This window comes from Tupaia chinensis, unplaced genomic scaffold, assembly GCF_000334495.1.
Source record: "Tupaia chinensis unplaced genomic scaffold, TupChi_1.0 Scaffold000185_1, whole genome shotgun sequence".
In the NCBI taxonomy this organism is placed as follows: Eukaryota; Metazoa; Chordata; class Mammalia; order Scandentia; family Tupaiidae; genus Tupaia; species Tupaia belangeri.
This window is the reverse complement of record NW_006159660.1, coordinates 1,669,587-1,688,011: the sequence shown is the minus strand read 5'-3', so window position 1 is coordinate 1,688,011 and position 18,425 is coordinate 1,669,587. Positions and strand designations below refer to the sequence as shown.

General features: G+C 36.1%; 1 long non-coding RNA gene, 1 other non-coding gene and 1 pseudogene across 2 annotated transcripts in view; 2 read left to right on the top strand and 1 right to left on the bottom strand.

Annotated features, from left to right (window-relative positions):
• Positions 1 to 18,425, bottom strand: part of LOC106734700 (uncharacterized) — a 96,819-nt gene that overhangs the window by 75,230 nt on the left and 3,164 nt on the right. The window contains exon 2 of the long non-coding RNA XR_001370239.1: positions 2,050 to 2,123. This is a non-coding gene — a long non-coding RNA (uncharacterized LOC106734700). The remainder of the gene's footprint in view (positions 1 to 2,049; positions 2,124 to 18,425) is intronic.
• LOC114007509 (U6 spliceosomal RNA) lies at positions 6,564 to 6,670 on the top strand. Its single transcript, XR_003549123.1, has one exon. It is a non-coding gene; the product is annotated as a U6 spliceosomal RNA (small nuclear RNA).
• Positions 15,109 to 15,892, top strand: LOC106734699 (ribosome biogenesis protein NSA2 homolog pseudogene; annotated as a pseudogene).

The window sequence follows — 18,425 nt, the reverse complement described above, 5'->3', positions numbered from 1 at the left end:
GGGAAAATACATATATATATATATATATATATATATATATATATATATATATAGAGAGAGAGAGAGAGAGAGAGAGAATATGCTTGTTTAATTACTATTGCAAAAGGAGCTGAACAAGCAACTGATAATTGAGTCTCAGGAGAAATGGCCACATATTGTGAATGCTGTGTAACCTAAAATTTCATAGAGAAAAATTGGCCCCAAACCATGACTATTTTTCACAGTAGGTGTTATTTTGTTGATTTTCTCATGAATGCACTTTTAAGTTAGTATTTGAGATAGGATTTCATAAAATAGGGTTCTTTTTTATTTTTAAAGCTCAGAATATTTGGTTTGTGTCAACTTAGTTACATTTTGAAACAGCATTTAAATCAACAACTTCATATCAGGTTTTAAAATGTCAAACTTGATTTTTAGAGTCTAAATAATGGCCTGAAAATGATCTAAAAGAAAACTTCAGATCCTCCCAAATCAATAACTAAAATCTGGCCAAGCCCATAACCTAGTGGTTCAGGGAGCCAGATCCTGCATGAATGACAGCAGTTCAAATCCTGGCTGGCAGCTTGAAACCTGCCACCATATATGTGTTCATTCTTGACAGGATGAAGAAACAGAGAAGGGATTGCAGTATCACCATACCCCATTGGGAGGTATTTTTTTCCTTTCCCTCTGTCTTTCTCGCTCGCTCTCTGTCTCTTTCTCTTTCTGTCTCTTTGAGAAATTCACATGCCCTCTTGCAAAATAAAGTCTCTAAAATCACACAGTGGGTCTTAGAGATAAGCTAGATATAGGTCCTTGTATTTTTGAACAATGAATCTGAAATCTGGGAATAAGGACATACATAGTATCTCCAAATAATTTTGGTTGGGTCTTGTATGTTTTATTAGATATTTTTGTTGCCTTTGGTTACTGGCTTAAACATGGAAGAAGAGTGAAAAACATGTTACTTTTCACAAAGGAACACTTGAGGAATAAAGAAAGTAGCTGGAGGAAAAGCAAATCTAGAAATTTAAATATTAAGGAGTGAGAATCTGACTTTGGTTGGGCCCAGTGCCACTTCTTTCCCAGAATATAGCATATCATTTTGGAGTCATCAGCACATCAAACCATAGAGAAGGAAAAGCTAGGCTAGTATCAGAAATTAAAGTTAATAGGTGCTGAACAGGCTACAACCACTAACGTTTATTCTATAAAAAAAGACAATTATCACAATGGTTTCCTTCCTGAGACCCCCTATTAATACTGGGAAGGCAGTTTGCTATTGTTTAATAAAAACTATGTGGTTAATGAAAAGATAATATTTAAGAGAAAAAAAATACTGCATACTGCAACCAACAGATGGAGTAATGGCTATGTCACTGGATTCCCATGTAGTTGATGGTGGTTCAAGTCCTGAACCCAGTGGGTTAAACTCATGCCAAGTGCATGTGCATGTGTGCCAAAGATCCCTAGAGGAGAATGGAGGAGAAGGGACTGTGGCATGGCCATCCCCCTAGAGGATGATGTCTCTCTTTCTGTCTCTCTCTGTCTTTCTGGTGAGCACATGCGCCCTATAGCAAAAACCTCTCAAAAAAGAATTACTGCATATTAGAAGAGGTTATATAATGTAATTGTTAACAGTTCAGTTCTTCCTAAGTTCAAACCCCATCTCCTCCATTTAATACTGACTTTCAAATCATTAAACATTTTTAAGCCTTAATTGCCCTTTCCTTAAAAGAGTTAATAATACTATCTATGTTACTGTTTTACAACAAATAAATGAAATAATGCATGTGAAATGCTTTGTATAGTTCCTGACACAAAGTAAGTACTTAAACAAATGTTTCAACAGTGGGTTTCTTTTCTTTAAGATAGAATGGGCTGGTTCTTTCTGTATGGAGACCATTTTTATTTCATTTCAATAAACAATTCTGAAGTACTACTTTTCACCAGTTAGTACAACTTTGGAAAATAATCAAGCTTTAATTCATCTCTAAACACACAATGAAAAGTGTGAGGATAAGGGACTACCATATAAATGCAGTAAATAACAATGAAATAAAGAAGTACCTTAGGTGATGAAATATTTGGGTAGCCCTCTTTAGGGGAGATATCTTCTGCTGTTCTTCATTCAGAGAATTGACCTGCTTGAAAGAGGTGAGAATGAGAGAGTAGTTCAGGGTTAGGACAGCCAGAAGAAGTTGGTTGAGAATTCCGAAATGTCCTCACTGAGGGCTCTTGAAAAGTACTCTCTGCTCTATTGCAAATTTCTGTACTGAATGTATACAGTCTACTCAAACAAGAAGTTCAGGAAAAAAAGGCACTTTTTTATTATTATTTAACTGATATGAATTGAATAAGTACTGTATTCCCAGAATAATGCAAAGTGCTGATAATTAAATAGAAAACTAAATATTATTATTATATCTATTTTGTACTATTTTATACCTACTATATAATAGTTACTATCTGGTATGTTGAGGTACGATGGTAGAATGGGTAAAAATGTAGGCATAAGTGCTGATAGCCTGGGTTTGAATCTTGGCCATACCACTTATTTATTAACTTTCCTGGTCTGCATCACTTTCCTAATAAGAAAATGAAGCTAATAATAGCATCGGGTGTTTTGGGACCAGCAGTTAGCATAATGGCTATGTCGCTGGACTCCCATGTAGTCGACCATGGTTCGAGTCCCGGACCCGGTGGCTTAAACTCACATCAAGTACATGTGCATGCATGCCCAAGATCCCAAGAGGAGAATGGAGGAGAAGGGACTGCAGTGTGGCCATCCCCCCTGGGGGATGATTTCTCACTTTCTGTCTTCTGTCTCTCTCTGTCTTTCTGGTGAGCACATGTGCCCTATAGCAAAAACCTCTCCAAAAAAAAAAAAGAAAATGAAAATAGCATCAGGTGTTTTGAAGATATAATACTCCAATTCAGGATATGAGTGACTTTCTTACTATAGCATGAAGACTGAGGTATGTCACAAGAACTGAGACATCAGAGGGAATGAAACAATATTCACAAGTACAAAAATATCTAGTGTTAAGGAAGGTCAGGCCAAACAAGACCCTTTAGACCATAATTTGTAATTATGTTTTAAGGGCAATAGGAAGAACAGGAAAGATTTCAGGACGGGATCATGTCTGTAGTGTACAAAATTGACAGAAGAGTGGTTATATGGTCATCAGGTAGGAGACTACTAAAGTAGTCAAACCAAGACATGATAACAATCAGATTGTAATATGTGGATAAATGAGATTTCAGAAAAATTCAGGAGATAGAATAAATTGAGTCCTGTCTGTTCTATGAGTAGAGAGAGAAAATCAGGTACATGGAAAAGTTCTTAGGTATCTGACATGACCTACCAATATAGCCACATACTAAGATTAAATAAACATCTGCTGGGACCAGCAGTTAGCGTAATGGCTATGTCACTGGACTCCCACAGAGTCGGCTGCGGTTCAGGTCCCAGACCTGGTGGCTTAAAACTCACGCCGGGCATGTGTGCGTGTGTGCCCAAGATCCCAAGAGGAGAATGGAGGAGAAGGGATTGTGGCATGGTCATCCCCTCTGGGGGGTGATTTCTCGCTTTCTATCTCTCTCTGTCTTTCTGGCCAGCGCACACGCCCTATAGCAAAACAAACAAACAAACAAACAAAAAAAAAAAAACAAAAATATCTGCGCTTTTCCTTGGGGCATTAATACAATCTTCTTTTGATAAGTGTATCTACATTTTTTCTCTCAGGTATAACTCTTTCCTTACTCAACTCCAGAGCAGATTAAGTGACTGGCTTAAACTCATCAGTGTATCACATTTTCTTAGCCTTCACAATTGTCAAGGGGTATCCATGTAACACAATAAATAACATCTTTCTGACACTTTCAAAAAGTACTATTATTTTTTCCTCCTCAGATGTAAACCTTACAGGGTTTATGTTCAGGAGTTATTATAACATTTTACCATTGATAGTAAATCACTAAAAGTTAGCAAAGATATGGGAGAGGAAAGTATACACATATAAAAAACAAAACCAGTATATAATAAAGTGACTAATACAGCAAAACTAAGCCAGACATTTCCACATAAGTCTCATAACTAATATAATTTTAATAGAGTCAATGCTCAGTAAATGATGCTTGACACAGCCCAGAGATTAAAAGCACAGAAGGTCTTTGCTTAAGACCAAAGCCTGACCAGCTAACACATTCTCCACTTCCATTAAAATCTTAGCAATTCTCTAGAGTGTGTCTCTATTAAGCCACTTAACTCTTTATCCTTAGCAGAATCATTATGTTTAATTAAAAATAAGAATTATGAAATGAAACTAGGATTTAAATAATCAGTTGAGTTCTGAAGCACAAAAATTATTATAGAAGGTTTAGATTTCTACTGAAATAAAACATCTATCAAGAAAATATCCCAAAATACTATCTTCCAGGATTTCTTTCCTTTTCTTTTTTTTTTTTTTTTGAGAGATTTTCGCTTTAGAGCAGGAGTGCTTGTTGGAGAGACAGACAGAAAATGAGAAATTACCCCCCGGAAGGGATAGCCATGCTGCAATCCCTTGTCCTCCACTCTCTCTCCTCTTGGGATTTTGGGCATGCACGCATACTTGCCTGGCATGAAGTTTAAGCTGTTGGGTCTGGGATTCAAACCGTGGTCGGCTACATGGGAGACCAGCAACATAATAATCATGCCATCTCCTGGTACCAAGAAAATTTCCTAAAATACTATCTTCTAAAGGTTGAATTTTGACAATGTGTTAAGTCTCTGTTCTAGGTACATTGTATCATTTTAAAATTTAATCTCCATAATGTCTCTTTCAGGGACACATAATTAATCTACTTTTAAGTTAAGGGACTGAGGTACAAATTTAATTTGCTGAGCTGTGAATTCAACTCTGAGACTATTTGAATCAAACCAGTATCTGTTTTATATTGTAGCCTTGTTTTTGATTATATTTATATTACCACAATTTTGATTAAACTATTTATATATTGTATATCTCTCACAATGTTAATAGTATTTTAATCTATAAATTCAAATTAGATCATTTTCATAGATTTAAAGCTCAGTGTGTTACTGACTTCTTTATATCAGGGTCCCTTTTCCCTCAAACAAAAACAGTGCTGTTGGGATTGTGAATTTCTAGAACTTTTCTAAAGGTGTCTGGAGGCATATTACAAAAGAATTAAGAATTGTTGCAGTATTTGAATCAAAGGGACTAATTCTAGGAATATTTCCTAAGTGATTAAATATGATCAAATTGTTTAAAGAATGTTCATTTCAACATAATTTAGAATAGTAAAAACTAAATGTTCAAAAGATAAATTAGTAAATCAATCATAGCTTCATTATACAATGGGATAATTGAAACCACTAAGAATGTTTTCATAGAGAAATATTTATTAACATGGAAAACGTTGGGGCCAACAGGTGGAGTGGTGGCTAGGGGCACTCCCACATGGCTGACTGCAGTTTGAGTCCTGGACCTGGTGGCTTGCTTTTTCACTTTCCCTCTCTCTCTTTCGCTCTCTCTCTCTCTCTCAATATGTCCCTCTCTTGTCAAATTAAAAAAACAATAAATAAAGTTAAATAAAATAATTCTTTCAAAAAACATAGAAAAGGTTTATACTATATAGAACAAATAAAGTAGGCCAATAAACATTATGTTATGACCCTATAATCCCATTTTAATACATACACAGAGAGAAATTATTGGGATTTGAGGGATTCTTTGCAAAGGTTGTGAATGCAAACAATAAGCACCTATTGGAGTGAACTTAAACATAAAAGATGTACTTATTATAAGGATCTAGGAGTATGTCATTGAAGTCAAGAGTAAAAGTGTAATTGGGCCTTAACAGAGATAGAAATCGGACACTAGAAAGCTATTGGGAAACAAGACAGATATATTCTTGGAATCTTTCTCTTCCCTCAAGGCATCCCAGTCAGTCTCTTCTGCTGCCCTGAAAACCTGCTTCCTTCTTTCTTGGCTGATTGTCTTCACTTCCATGTTCCTATCACAGAAATTAAACACCCCTATACACTCAAGTTTATATATTCTCACTTGAAGCAATCAAAAAAGGCTGACTAATATTTATGAGTTCAAAATGGTAAAAATAGGGGCAAACAGATGGCATGGTGGTGAAGGCGCTGGACTTGATAAAAACCTAAAAGAAAACAAATAAACAAAAACAGTGAAAATACATACTGGTCAACCTTAACTCACATACTAACTGTGGTTCAATAACAGGTGACCAACAAAACTTGGTAAAAAATTAGGAATCTGATGGCTGATGCCAACTCCAAGGATTGGAGATGAGTGGTCAGGGTCTGTAAAATTACCCCAAACTAAAGTACTTTTGTATTTTTACACTTTTCTGAAATGTTTAATGTGAACATATGCCTCTTTTGTACTAATAAATTTACCCCACAAAATGTTGTCCACTAGGCTGAAAGAAGCAATGAATATAACAGGTGAGTGTCCTATGCAAGCAGTAGAGCCATGAGTTATTTCTCTAGCCCTGCTAGAAATCTCATATGAGGTAGAGAGTACTCTGGCTTAGAAATCAGTGCAGTGCTCACTTTGACAGCACATATACTAACATTGGAACGATATAGCGAAGATTACCATGGCCCCAGCACAAGGATGACACACAAATCTGTGAAGCATTGCGTATTTAAAAAAAAAAAAAAAAAGAACATGGAAGTACAAATCATGCCTTGCTGGACCCCTGGCTACCTGGGGCTTCAGGGCCTAATGGCAGAGATCCATTTCTCATCCACTTCCCCACTCACCTTTGGACTTCAGGTATGTATCTTGGTACTTTAAGACAAAATTGTGCCTTTCCCTGCCCATCCTGATACTGGTTAGAGCAAAGGACTTTGCTGGCTGCCTGGCTGCCTGTGGCTGCAGGGCCTAAAGGCTTGGACCTCTGGCTCAACCCATCCCCCACTCTCCTTTGAACTCTCTGGACTTCAGTGTTCTGGATAGTGCAGGCCCCATGATCTTTCTTTGCTCCTGAGTTGAAGCTCAGCAGATCAATGTTTCTAAAGAACACATACCTGTTCTTTTGAAAGAGGGAGGGCTTTGGATCACCGAGGACCAGTGACAATGGTGCAGGGTGTGAGTGAGCAACATGAAGGCAGAGAGAAGAGAGATCACCAATTTTCTATTTTTATATACCTTTCAACACTCAGAGATACCCTGAATAATTTAGGAAGGAACATATAGAACACTAGATGACCAGGAACCATTGCGGAAGCACAAGAAATATGAGCAACCAACCAAATGTGTTTTCCCCCAAGGGAAAACATCAATTCCATATCACCCATGGATAACACAATGGGAGTTGTGAAAATGTTGGATAAGCAATTCAGAATTTTTATAGTAACCAAACTAAATGAGATGCAAGAAGAAAAGAAACAGGATTTGAAAGAAGAAATAGACACCATAAAAAAGAATCAAACAGAATTGTTATGGATGAAGAATGTGATTCAGGAAATTAAAAACTCCCTTGAAAGTATTAAAAGTAGATTAGATCACAGAGAAGATTGAATCTTGAATGTAGAAGACAAAACCTCAGACTTAGAAAAAAAATATCAAAAAGACTCAGAAAACAACCAAGAAAAATGAGAATAATATACAAGAAATACTAGATACCATCAAGCGCCCAAACATCCAGATAATTGGTAGCCCAGAAGAAGAAAATAATAAGGGCATTGATAATTTATTTCATGAAATCCTGGAAGAAAAATTTCCAAACCTAGAGAGGCATTCAATTATCCAAATCCAAGAAATACATAGGACTCCAGATAGAATCAACCCAAGAATATCTTCTCCAAGACACATCATAGCCAGATTGGCCAAAACCAAGACAAAGACAAGATATTAAAATTGGCAGGAGGAAAATGTCAAGTTACTTACAAAGGTCATCCCATAAGGCTAACATCAAACCTCTTTTCAGAAACGATGTAAGCAAGGAAAGTCTGGGGAAATATAGTAAAAGTGTTAAATGAAAAACAATTTCAACCAAGAATACTGTACCCAGAAAGATTATCCTTCATATAGGAAAATAGGTAAAAACATTCTTGGATAAAAAACAAAACCTGAAAGAATTTACTAATTCCAGACCAGCTATTCAAGAGGTTCTAAAAGGACTGCTATGCCAGGAAAACTAAAAAGTCAGATGAATAGTTATAAGAGGAAAAACAAAATAAAACAAAACAACCAAAAAAATTGCTCACTTAATGACAGGAATAGGTCTGGAAATAGTGATAATAACATTGAATGTTAATGAATTAAATTCTTCAATTAAGAGATACAGACTGATTGAATCGATAAAGAACAAAAAAATAATTAAAAAAAAAGGCAGAAACCCTCCATCTGTTGCCTACAAGAAATGTACCTTATGGATAAAGACATACATAGACTAAAAGTGAAGGGCTAGAAAATGATATTCCATGCAAATGAAAATCAAAAAAAGGCTTGAGTTGTGATACTGATTTCAGATGAAATAGGCTTTAAGACAAAGGCTAAGAAAAGACAAAGAAGACATTATATAATAGTAAATGGGAAAATTCGGGAAGAAAACATAATGCTTATAAATATCTATGCATCCAACTCAGGAGCACCTAAATATGTGAAGGAAAAACTGCTAGAGCCAAAGGAAGGTATAGAGTGTAACACTATAATTATTTGGGATCTCAGCACCCCATTATCTCCTTTAGACAGATCTTCTATACAAAAATTAAACAGAGATACAGGAATTAAATGATACTATAAATCGAGTGGGCTTGGCGGAAATCTATAGAACTTTCCACCGTTAGACAAAAAATAATACGTTTTTGTTTGTTTGTTTGTTTGTTTTTTGAGAGTTTTTTTTGCTATAGGGCGCGTGTACTCGCCACAGACAGAGAGAGACATAGAGACAGAAAGCGAGAAATCACCCTCCAGGGGGCATGGTCACGCCGCAATCCCTTCTCTTCCATTCTCCTCTCGGGATCTTGGGCACGCAAGCACACACGCCCAGCGTGAGTTCTAAGCCACCAGGTCTGGGACGCGAACCGCGGTTGACTACGTGGGAATCCAGCGACATAGCCATTATGCTAACTGCTGGTTCCCAATAATACGTTTTTCTCACCCCAGCAAAGAACCTTTTCAAAGACTTGGACACGAATCAAGCCTATATATATTCAAAGGCATAGAAACTATATCAAGCATCTTCTCTGACCATGATGGAATTAAACTCAAGACTAATTTCAATAGACAGCATAAAAAATACACAAAAACATGAATACTAAACAACCTATTTCTGAATGACTTCTTAACTAATAAATTAAGTCTGAAGTCAAAAAATTTATAGAGACAAATGATAATGAGCACATGAGTTTCCATAACCTATGGGACATGGCAAAAGACGTCATAAAAGGGAAATTCGTAGCAATTAGTGCACATCAGAAAAAGATGGAAAGGTGGCAAATAGACAACATCATGCCTCAGGGAACTGCAAAAACAACAACAAGAAAAAAAAAAGGAAAAAAAAAACTGAAAATGCCAGGCAAAAAGAAATCAAAGATTCGAGCAGAAATAATTGAAATAGAAAATAAATGAACTATACAGAAAATAAATGAAAGCAAAAGCAGGTTCTTTGAAAAGATTAACAAGATTGACATACCATTAGCTAGACTGATAAAGAAGAAAAAAAGAAACCCAATAAATCAAATACATAATGAAACAGGCAATATTACAACAGACATAACAGAAATACAAAACATCATTAGAGGATACTTTGAGTGACTATATGGCAACAAACAAGAGAACATGGAGGAGTTGGACAAATTCCTGGATGCATATAATCTACCAAGATTGAATCTGGAGAACATAGAAAACATGAATAGACCCATAACAAGCCATGAGATTGAATCAGTAATAAATAACCTCCCAGCAAAGAAAAGCCCAGGTCTGATGGCTTCACTTCTGAATTCTATAAAATGTTCAAGGAAGAGTTAACACTTATCCTACTCAAATTATTTCTAAAGCTCCAAAAGGAAGGAAACCTCCCAAATTCATTTTATGAATCCAGCATTATCCTCATTCCCAAAACATGACAAAAAAAGGACAAGTACAGACCAATATCTCCGATGAATATAGAAGAAAAAATTCTCAACAAGATACTTGCAAATCGCATCCAACATATAACAAAGATTATTCATCACGATCAGTAAGGCTTTATTCCAGGGACTCAAGGGGGTTCACCATAGCAAGACTATAAATATAAAACACCATAATACCAGAAAGAAAGATAAAAACCATATGATCATTTCAATTGATGCAGAAAAAGCATTTGATAAAATATAATGTCCTTTCATGATTAAGAAGGATCATTTCTCAACACAATAAAAGCCATCTATGAGGGACCAGCAGGTAGCATAATAGCTATGTCGCTAAACTCCCATGTAGCCAACCACGGTTTGAATCTTGGACCTGGTGACTTAAACTCACGTGGGGCGTGTGTGCATGAGTATCCAAGATCCAGAGAGGAGAATGGAGTAGAAGGGATTGTGGCGTGGACATCCCCTCAGGGGGGGGAGGGGATTTCTTGCTTTCTATCTCTCTGTCTTTCTGGCAAGCACACGAGCTCTACAGCAAAAACCTCTAAAAAAAAGGCCATCTATAAAAAATATATAGCTAATATTATACTGAATAGGGAAAGCAAAAAGCTTTTCCACTAAAAACTAGTACTAGACAAGGCTGACCACTTTCTTCACTGTTTTTTAATATAGTGCTGGAAGTCTTAGCTTATGCAATCAGAAAAGAGAATAATATAAATATAATTCAAATAGACAAAAAAGAGTTGAAAATATCTTTATTTGCAGATGACATGATGGTAGTCTTAGAAGACCCAAAGGCTTCCATGAAAAATCTTATCCAAGTAATAAATGAATACAATGAAGTGGCAGGATACCAAATCAACATCCAAAAATCTATAGCATTACTATATATGAACAACAAGCAGAATGAAGTAGAGCTGAAGGAAGGAATCCCTTTTATCATAGCCACAAAATGTATAAGATACCTAGGGATAAACCTAACTAAGAAAGTCAAAGACCTTTACAAAAAAAACTATGAAAATCCTTTAAAAAATACTGGAAATGACATAAAAGGATGGAAGACATCCTATGTTCCTGGATTGGAAGAATATAATCAAAATGGCAATTCTACCCAAATTAATCTACGTATTTAACACAATTCCAATCAAAACATGAGAGATGTTCTTCACAAATCTAGAAAAGACAATCAGACTTTTTCTGGAATGATAAAAGACCTTGTATTGTCAAAGCAATCCTGTGCAAGAAGCCTGGAGAGGGTGGCATCTTACTCCCTGACCCCAAAATATACTATCAAGCTGTGATAATCAAAACAGCATGGTATTGAAAACAAACAAACAAGGAAACAAACAACAACAACAACAACAAAACAGATAGGCGGACCAATGGAGTAGAATAGACTCCAGAAATAACCCCCAAAGTTACAGCCAACTGTTTTTGACAAAGGATACCAGTCAATCCATCAGGAAAAGGAAAACCTTTTCAGCAAATGGTGCTGGAAAAACTGAGTATACACCGGCAGAAAGATGAAACTGAATCCCCATCTTTCACCATTAACAAAAATCAACTCAAAATGCATCAAAGATCTGAACGTAAGACCTCAAACTATAAAAACTACTGGTGGAAAATACTCAGGAAACTGTGGGAGACATTGGGGTAGGCAAAGATTTATTAAATAAGACTCCCACAGCATGGGCAATAATCCCTAAAATAGGCAAATGGGACTATATCAGATTAAGAAGCTTCTGCACAGCAAATGACACAGTAATTAGTGTGAATTGATAACCCTCAGAATGGGAGAATATTTTTGTAAGATATGTCTCAGATCAGGGACTGATAAGGGACTGATAACCAGAATACATAGGAACTCAAGTGGCTTACCCCCGCCCCCCCAAAAAAAGAATTCTAACCCAATTAAAAGAAGGGAAAATGAGCTGAACAAAAATCTCTCTAAGGAAGACATATATATGAACAGCCAAAAAGCATATGAGGAAATGCTCAACATCGCTCATCAGTTTAAAACCACAACAAGATATCACCTAACCCCTGTCCAAATGGTGAAGATTAAAAATGCAAAGAGTGGTAAGTGTTGGTGGGGTTGTGGTGAAAAAGGAACTCTCCTACATTGTTGGTGGGAATGTAAACTGGTTCAGCTACTGTGGAAAACAATATGGAGGTTCCTCAAAAATCTACAAATAGAACCACCATTTGGTCCAGCAATCCCACTTCTGGGTATCTCCCCAAAGGACAGGAGAATGCTCAGTCAGAAAAGCACTTGCACATCAATGATTATTGCAGCATTATTCATGACTACTAAGACATGGAACCAACCCAAATGTCCACGAATTGATGAATGGATGGAAAAATTGTGGCATATATATTCTATGGAATACTATTTAGCCATAAAAAAACAAGACCCTGGCATTTGATAGAAAGTGGTCAAATATGGAAGATCTATTGCTGAGTGAAGCAAGCCAGGATATGAAAGAAAGATAATGTATGAATCCACTTAATATATATAGACTATCCACACTTTATGGTAGAGATTGAAATACTGGAGGGCATAAAAGCAGTAAAAATAATTACTGATGCTGAAGTCAGTGTGGAATCGGGGGAGGAAGAGAAGGGTATAGAGAAGGATAGCATGAGAACAAATAGGCATTACATTAGTGGGACAGAGAAATGGTTTATTATCTGTTGATGATAACATGTATAGTATTCTCAACTGGACTTGTCTGAAAAGTATTTCACGTTGGGTAAATTCTTTTTACAAGTGAAATGATATATAGTTGTTGAATGTTTAAAAAATGAGGATAAATAATAATAATAATAATAATCTGAATAAAATGATTGAAAGCTGTTTGATAATGAGGATGTGGACAGTAATGTCTTTGTCTTGACTGATATGCATGGTAATCATGCTGGAAAAAGAAAAGTAATACACTGTAAAGATATATGTGATTAACTGTAATATAAAAATTACAATAATAAATTAAATCTGATTTTAAAAAATCAGTACAAATCTTCTACACTTTATGCCCCTATATGTTTCGCTGAAGATCCTGTGGTCATATTAGAATATCTACTGAAAGGGGGAAAGCTCAGAAGTTGGATACAAGGGGCCAAAAGGACATTTGAGGATATGTGGGTCCCAGCTTCATTTGACACCCAAAGGAAGGTGGTTAAGGAATACAGAAGCAGCTTGATACAATACAACTTGCATTACACCACAAAAGAAAAGTGGTCAAGGGAATGTTTCACCTTTAGGTAGCCACTCACACCCACTAGTTTTTAATTTTGAAAAATGAATAAGCTTGAACCAGAACATCTGTAACACTGAATCATACAGTTCTAAATATTTGGTATGAGTAATTCATAAAGTAATGAGCTTTGATTATTAACTTGGTTGTTTATGACAGCTAAAATACACCCTTAAGCTGTTTTGGCCTGTACATTACACAGGGATTTTCTATATTTGAGGTCTTAGTCATTTATTACAGAATAGACCTTGTCATTCAGGTATGCAATGCATGGCTATTTTAATGGGTTTTTAAGCTCTCCTTCATGGTTCATTAACATGGATGGACATAACTGCCGAGGTCATAAAGCACAATAGCTTTCCTAAACTTACTTGATAAATAGGTCAATCAGCTTACTTCACAGAGGCAACAACATTCCAGATAAGCACAAATTGAAACTCACACACAACTAATTGCATATGGGATGACCAATATGTCAATTCAAAAATAATGTCCACACATTAAACTATTATCAATTGTCTTTCCATTTTGTTTTCCTCTGGCTATATACAACGATGTTCCCATTTTAATATTTCTTTTCTTTTTAAAAAAGTTTATTTTTAAATTTATTTCATGGGAGAGAAAGAGTAATGAGAAAGACAGAAGCATCCTCTATCTCCTTCCAGCCTTCCAAGTCAGCCAGAATCATGGGCACACACATAGACATCTGGTATCTACAGGTTGACCAGGGAACTGAACGTTGATATTCTATATGACTTCCAGCATTGCCGAGCATTTAGCTGCCGTGCCAGTGCAGCAGGACTAACATTTCTTTCATTTGGAGAGAGAGAGAGTAATAGAATTTTGCACATCCAGCAAGTTAAATCTTCATGCAAAACTTTTGTTATCATGAGAGTTAATTCTCAATATGCCATCATAATTGTTCTGTGCTACCGACTGCCCACCGCACAGTATTATTTTAGTTTCTGGTCATATTGGCTCTTTTTTAAAAAGATGTACTACATGTCATAAATATAGTTGAATTCCTCCCCCTTATAATCAAAAATCTGTCAGGAGATTTGTTGGCATTCGACTCTGATATTATACTGTTTGACATCATTCAATAATGTGTTGCACACTGAACAAACAAGTGTTACTCTTTAGCTTACAATATATGTCAAAATAAATGGCTATTTCAGGACTGGTTTTTACTGAATGACACTTCTATGTGGCGTCATGCTTTTACTTATCGACCTTAGGTTCCTGGAATGAGGATCCTCAAGACCAACTATTAGCTCAATTGTTCCCCAGTATATTTTTAACAAATTGTCAAACCCAGAGATCAAGTCTAAACAATTTAATGAAACAGACTGTTCTACTTCATCTACTAAATTGTTTTATTATCTTCAGTACCTTTGGTACTAAGACGAAGCCCTGTCTTTAAGTTTCTGGTTTTACAAACATTAGTTTATATTTCTACATAATTTTTTTTATTTTCACCATAGCTACAGGTTTATGCATTGCTTATACACATTAACAAGATTACTATTTAGATTAAAATTAGAATAATCTTAAGTAACTGGAATTATTTAAAAGTTACCTTCATAAATTGCTAATGCATTATTATAGAAGCTTACAAAGGAAGGGATTCAGGGGTCAGCAGGTGGCATGGTGGTTAAGGGTGCTGGATTCCATTGTTGGTCTCTGAGACCTGAAAGTTGACAACCTCTTTGTGTCTGGGAGGCTGCTCCCGGTGACTCTGCAGCTGTCACCATGCCACAAAATGAATATACTGAATTACATCGTAAATGCTATGGATACTGTCTGGATTACCATGAAAAAAAGAGAAAGAAGGAAAGTTGGGAGGCTCGTGAACATTCAAAGGCAGCAAAAAAGATGACTGTTCTGAAGGCTAAAGCTCTATCATAAACAGCACCATGCTGAGAAAATACAAGTGAAAAAGACTACCAAGATGTATGAAAAGAGGAACGCCAAACAGAGGAATGATGAAAAGACTCCACAAGGAGCAGTACCTGCCTATCTGTTGAACAGAGAAGGACAGTCCCAAGCTAAAGCACTTTCCAATATTATTAAACAAAAAAGGAAAGAAAAAGCGGGAAAATGGGGAGTCCTTCTACCCAAAGTTCGAGCCCAAGGAGAAACAGAAGTCTTAAAAGTTATTCAAACAGGAAAGAGAAAGAAGAAGGCATGGAAGAGGATGGTTACAAAAGTCTACTTTGTTGGAGATGGTTTTACTATAAAACCACTGAAATATGAAAGATTCATTAGGCCAATGGGCTTACATTTCAAGAAGGCCCATATAACACATCCTAAACTGTAAGCCACCTTTTGCCTGACAATACTCAGTGTAAAGAAGAATCCCTCATCCCCACTATATACAACTTTGGGTGTTATCAACAAAGGTACTGTCATTGAGGTGAACGTGAGTGAGTTGGGCCTTGTGACACAAGGAGACAAGGTTATTTGGGGGAAATATGCCCAAGTTATCAACAATCCTGAAAATGATGGATGCATAAATGCTATTTTACTGGTTTGAAAGCAGTTGTATACAAATAACTCCTTGAATTTTTTGAAGATGATACACCAATCTAGAAAACCAGCATGATTGATGTTTCTGAATATAGCCAGTCTTACATGTCTGTAGTCATTAAAAGATTATTTATTAAATTGTACAAAAACATTATAGTGGCCTAGTTTTACAAAAAAAAAAAAAAAATAAGGGTGTTGGATTCACACATGGCCGACCATGGTTTGAGTCCCAGACCTGGTGGCTTTCTTTCTTTCTTTCCCTTTCTCTCTCCCTGTCTCTGTCTGGTCAAATTAAAAAAAAAATAATAATACTAACAAAAGATGGAATTAAATAAATAAATCTTTAAAAAACAAATAAATTAAAAAAACATAAAGGATGGGGTTCAAAACAGAAATAGATGGATCTATACCAGGCACTCAACTTCTGTACTCAAATTTTACAGTAAATAACTCAAAATTATTTTTAACAATTTAGCCTGAATTTCTGTTTACATTTCTTCCCTCTCCTAGTGCATGTTGTCATGGCAAATACAACAGACACTCTACTAAATCAATTGTTCCTTTGTTCTTTAAAATATTTTATAGTCTCTATTTATAATGTAGAGTTTTTTAGGTAGTTAGTTAAGGAAAAGTCTTTGCCTTCCTCATATCCCTTATACATTATTTTTGTCAGTAGATCATGGTCATAAGAAAAGGTACATTTTTTAATCTTATGAATCTTAAACTTAAAAAAAATAGATTTCTTTACAATTCACATGTAAAGAAATTAAAGTACCAAAATTGAAGCGATCATATCCAATTCTACTTTACTCCCCACCCTACTCAACTACACAGAATCGACTACTTTTGATCATTTTAATAATTTAACCATGAAGACTAAGGCCTAGGCCCCTACATCATAGCCTATAGACTGCATGAGCATCAGCAGATTTCTCATGATTACTTAAAAATCTTTAATAGCACACTGATACCAATATTCCTAGATTTATCAACACCAGACATCATCAATTACCTAATAACTTATGAGAATTTAACTCATTTATTCCTTCTCTCATCTCCTCATCAAGTAGTATGTGATCAAGCCTTTTACAGGTGCTACAAATATAGACGTGTGCAGAATACAGGAAGCCTTGCCTTCATTAAGCTTCCATTGCAATGGGAAGGAGGAAACAATAGACATTATAGGCCAAGTGTTGATAACAGAGGAGAATAAAAAAGTGAATGCAATATCAGGGCAAGCTGGAAATAAGAGTTATTTTTTATAGGATTATTCAAGAAGGCCTTTTTTTTTTTTCTTTTTTGTTTGTTTGTTTGTTTGTTTTGTAATAGGGCATATGTGTTCACTAGAGAGGGCAGTGAGAGGGAAAGTGAGAAATCACTCCAGGGAACCTGGCCATGCCACAGTCCCTTCTCCACCATTCTCCTTGTGATATTTTTGTAGTGCATACACATGCCTGGTGTGATTCTCTAGTCACTAGGTCTGAGACTCAGACCACAGTTGGCCATGTGGGAATTCGGCACCTTACCCACTACACTACCTACTGCCCCCAAGAAGGCCTTCTTGACAAGGTGACATTTCATAAGAGCCTGAAGATAATAAAGGAATTAACCCTGTCACTATCAAAGGGAATGTGAAGAACTGTGGCAGAAACATATTTGCTCTGCTAAAGAACTGGTAAGAAAACTGGTGTATATGGAATACAGTGAGAGCAGAGAGTGGTAGAAGACAGGGTTTGGGACAGTGGGCATGGAGGGGGCATGCTGCAGATCATGTGGATCGTTGTCAGCTAATAATAACAAAATGGATTATATGATTATATACTGAAGAAATGGGTTTCCGACATCAGCATGAAGCAGGGTAGAGATAGACATTCAATGTCAGTATCCATGATGACTAAGGCCTAGGCCCCTACATCATAGCCTAGAGACTGCATGAGCATCAGCAGATTTTTTCTGATACTATAATACTATACTTAATAATGTTGTATAAACCACACTGGAGTAGGGACTGTACAAAGACAAGATGAGAGACTTGTGTAAATATTAAAGGTGGGAAAAAGCCTTGAACTAAGGCAGTGATATTAAATAGGTAGAAGAGTGGACAGATTTGAAAGAAATTTCCAAAAAGTAATTGGTGACTATTTAAATGTGGCTCTAAAGAAAAGATAGGAAAATACTACCTGTCTAAGGAAATAAAGAGGTTTAACAGAAAAATTCAAGAGAGGAGGATGGTTTCATAACTTTTAAAATATATATTTATTGGGAACAGCATATGTAATAAGGACTATGTTGCTGGAGTCCCATGTGGTTGACCATGGTTCGAGTCCTAGACCCAGCGGCTTAAAACTCATGCCTGGCACTTGTGCATGCATACCCCAAATTCCAAGATGAGAATGAGAAGGGACTGTGGTGTGGCCATCCCCTCAGGAGGGGGATGATTTCTTGCTTTCTGTCTGTCTGTTTCTGCCTTTCTGGAGAGCACATGTACCCTACAGCAAAAATCTCTCTTTAAAAAAAAGACAAAAAAAAAAAAATTAAAA